This window comes from Desmodus rotundus, chromosome 7 (genome assembly GCF_022682495.2).
Source record: "Desmodus rotundus isolate HL8 chromosome 7, HLdesRot8A.1, whole genome shotgun sequence".
In the NCBI taxonomy this organism is placed as follows: domain Eukaryota; kingdom Metazoa; phylum Chordata; class Mammalia; order Chiroptera; family Phyllostomidae; genus Desmodus; species Desmodus rotundus.
Window position 1 is genome coordinate 98,979,939 of NC_071393.1, and position 4,275 is coordinate 98,984,213.

At 39.9% G+C, this 4,275-nt stretch overlaps 1 pseudogene; it reads right to left on the reverse strand.

Moving 5' to 3' along the window:
• Positions 1-2,366: 2,366 nt before the first annotated feature.
• Positions 2,367-3,478, reverse strand: LOC112310991 (cleavage and polyadenylation specificity factor subunit 7 pseudogene; annotated as a pseudogene).
• Positions 3,479-4,275: the final 797 nt, after the last annotated feature.

Sequence of the window (4,275 nt, forward strand, 5' to 3'; positions counted from 1 at the left end):
GAGTCAGCTCCTGCTCTCCCTGCAGTTTAGCCTGTGCTTCACTGTCTCCAGCCCTCGTGAGAGAAGTTAAAGCATGTTTCATTTTCCCAGTCTGATCTGAAAGGAGTCTTGGGGTAGTTGGTGTTCATGAACATTTCATCTGGACACCTGGCCCTAAACTTTTGGTTTACTTAAACAATTGTCTTATACAGGGAGAAATTTCAGTGAGTTAGTTGAAGATAAAGGAAGCTGCTTGAGCAATAGACATACAGAGCTTATGGGCCCATCTTTCCTTTGCTTATGGAATACTCATCTAAATCATGTTAATAAAATTAATATTTTACTATGGAAATTTTTAAACATGCACAAAAATAGAGAGAATAATAGTGAACCCTCATGTACTCTGCAATCAGTCTCACCAATTATCAATAATCAATAATCTCACAAGTTATCAATTTATTTCATTTTAATCCCTAGCCATCATTTCTACCCTACATGGATTATTTTAATCTCAAACAATATCTAAAATTATTTCAATGTGTATCTTCAAGTAATAAGGACTCTCTTTCTAAAACACACAGTCGTATTATCACATCTAAAATTAATCAATAATTCCTAAATATCATCAAAGACCTAGTCAATGTTCTAATTTTTATGATTACTGCACAAATATTTTATAATTGGTTTATTCAAATCAGAATCCAAAGTCTACATATTATATTAGGACTTTACACAAAATATCCAGCCATCTAATACAAAAAATAGAGACATTTATTGAAGAAAATACAAGACACATTGTACACAGGACAATGAAGCCTCAGTCCCCTTCAAAGTAGGCACCTTGCAATCTCACAGTTCTACCATTGCCATCAGCTGCCCTGTCATATTTTCCTGAATCTCATTGACAGTCTGAAATCTCTTCTCTTTCAAAGATTATTTTAGTTTTGGGAAAAAACGGAAGTTGCAGGGCACCAAATCTGGGTTGTAAGGGGGTCGGAGTCACCTGGGTAATTTGATGTCCCTCCAAAGAACTCTGCATGAGACGTGATGTATGAGCAGGCATGTTGTCATGATGAAGCTTCCAATCACCAGTTGCCCATAGCTGTGGCCTCCTGAATCATCTGAATAGTTTCCTTGGAGAAATGTTCCAGCTTAACACAAAATTTGATGCAGATTTGTTGCTCTACTCACTCAGTCATTTTGAATGCTTTGGCTACACAGCACACATGCTCACTCAACGGCATCTACAGTCCCCACTGACTAGTACAGTGAAGTCATCATTGTTCACACATGAGCATTCCGGTCTACTCCCCTTGGCTGCCAGGTTACACTGATGTCGTGCAAACAGTTCTTGTTATATTAACAGTGGTTGGACTTTACCTGGACAGACCTTGGTATTTAGTTATTGTGTCTCCTAGGTTTTCATTCTCTCTTTTAAGCCAATTTTTTTATTCAAAATATTTTATTTATTTTTAGAGACAAGGGAAGAGAGGGAGAAAGAGAGGAAAAGAAACATCAATGTGTGGTTGCCTCTTATTTGCCTCCTACCGGGGACCAGGCCCACAACCCAGGCATGTGCCCTGATTGGGAATTGAACCAGCAACACTTTGGTTCGCAGGCTGGAGCTCAATCCACTGAGCCACAGCAGCTGGGTGTCTTTTAAAACAATTTTTATTGGAATACACAATAACGATTTAGAAAATTTCACAAAACATACAACATGAATTTTCATAAATGTGAACACTTTAGTAACTACTACACAGGTGAAAAAGTAAATTTGGTCTTTCATAACATTGGCATTTTTGAAAAGACTAAGATAGTTATGAATTGTCCTACAATCTGGATTTGTCTGTTTCCCTATGATTAGTTTCAAGGTAAACATTTTTGTGAAGAATATTACATAGGTGATGTATCCTTTCTACCTCATCATTCCAAGTGGCCCATAATGTAGGACTGAAAAAAAAAAGCTATGCCTTCCATTTCAAAAGCCCTTCCCATAATGAACACTTTCTTCCCCAATTACTTTTATAATAATTGCTGCTTTGTAAATAGCTTTATCACCCAATTGTGATAAAATGTTCCTGGTCATTATATATTAGTCTTGCCTATTAAAAAAGATGCATTTTGAGTTTTAAGATAATCCTCCCTTTTTTTCCCTTACATTCTGTCTCACAGGTTCTTTCCACTGGCAAATAGGATATGTGATATTGGGAGGGATGCAGGAAATATTCAATCCTGTGGGGCAGAAGGTATTCCTTGAGTGTCTAAAGGGGGTCATAGGTCTGGAGGAAGGAGAAGGGGAGGAATGGCCTCCATCCCTTAGTCCTGATGAAGGTGAGGTGATGCAAGTCCATCAAAAAACATTTGCTTCCAACCAGACTCCTTTCTCAGTAGTGTGGGTCCCATTTTCTACTGTGATATCTGTCATGCCCTTGGTTCCTTTCTTGGAAATAATTATCATGTTGGTCTTCATTATGAAGCAGGTCCCAGTGCATCCTGCTGCTCTCCTGGCTAGAGGACCTAGGTGACCTCTCCAGGGATAGATGCCTTTTTTTAGAAGAGCTCCTACTGTCACCATACTGTAAGACGTGGCTTCAATGCCATGAAGACAGCTTTTAAAGGAGGAGATGAGGGCACAGCAACATGCATCATTGATGGCCTGAGCCTGTTTGATAACAGGAATGGCTGTGAGCAGCATCTCACTCAAGTCACTGTCATCTGCTGCACTGGCTCCAGATAATTGCTTTGGAAATGGAATTGCTGAAAGTTGCTTTGTCTCACTTCGTGATCTCTTCAAATTCAGTTTCACTCTCATAGGAGGTGGAATGCCCAAATCTTGGTTGCCACGGTGACTAGAGGGTTCAAAGGCCTTCATGTAAATATCTGGTGGGGGTCCCACTGTAGCATTTGGTGGGGAAAAGATAGCTGGGAAATGAAAAGCAGGTGAAATGGCTTGGGGGAGGTACAGCTAAATGAGGCGGTAGTGTAAGAGTCACGAGATGTTAGAAGTGGATGCCAGAATGAGGAGGGGCTCCAAAGCTTCTGGAGAGATGTGGTGGGGATGGAACTGAGGTGAGGGGCAGACTCATCAGGTGAAGGGCTGAGGGAGAATGACTGATGTAGGTACCAGGTTCTCAGGGGTTGTGGCTCATCCATAAGCAGAATCATTAGAATCTCAGGCGTGGTCCTGTGGAGCTGTTCCCACTCTTGTTGAGACTTAAACATACTCATGTTTCTGAGCCTGTGCCTCAAGCTGTGACAGATTCTTCTAGGTGGCTGGCCCCATATCCACTGTTCTTCTTCAAGAACTTTTCCTGGCAGGAATTTCAACAATTTGTGGACAGAGTTTTCAGAGGCTACGGACTCCTCAGCATACCTGGCCATTTGCTCCATTCTCTGCAAATTTCACTTCTGCCACATCACAGACTCCTACTAAGTGAATAACTTGGATCCAGCTGCTGGTCTCCATACAAACTCCTGTTACTTTTTGCACTGCCATTTGCTAAGACTTACCTTTCCTAATTAATTATCATTCCTGTTTATTCTGTATCTGACTTATTTTTAATATGTAAAACATTAAAGTGTTCTGTTTTCTCACTTTAAGTCCAGATCTTGAAATGGTCTCTCTCCAGCAGATCCTAAGCCTTGAAACTTCATCTGAAAAGCTTCTGGGATCCCATTTCCTTCACACAGCTCCTCTCGGAGGAGCACAATGTTGTACCGGTTCCAGCCTCTCCAAACTCAGAATTCCTCATATCCCTCCTTCCCTGATCTCCACTGAGAGACACTCAGCTCCGGCAGACACTGAGATTCAGAAAGGTTGTTTAAATTCCCTAATATCAAAAATAATGTCTTTGTAATCCAGTTCCTAGCACAAGGTCATGCTCAGAGAAACACTTATAAAACAGTCTTTATATGAAGATTTAGCCAGATGTAAATTCAGGAAACACAAATACAAAATTTTCTATGTGATATTTTCATACCTAACAAGTGAATCTTAACCTAGTGAACCTAACTATCTTATCTTAAGTTAATATTAGAAGGCTCAGTGAGCAGGTTCACATAACTATTATATACTTCTTAATACTTAGAAGCCAAAACTAATTTAAAAACACACAGACAACAATCAGTTATATGAGTTAGAGAGAGGAGAGTCACAGGACCAAACATATTCCTATAAAATGTTGAGTGTTCTCTGTGGTATAAAGATAGTAATATAGTAATATCCTAGGATCCATTAACAGTGGTATTCCTTTGTGGGTATAGGGTATTCCTATACAGCCCTAAAGGTGTAAG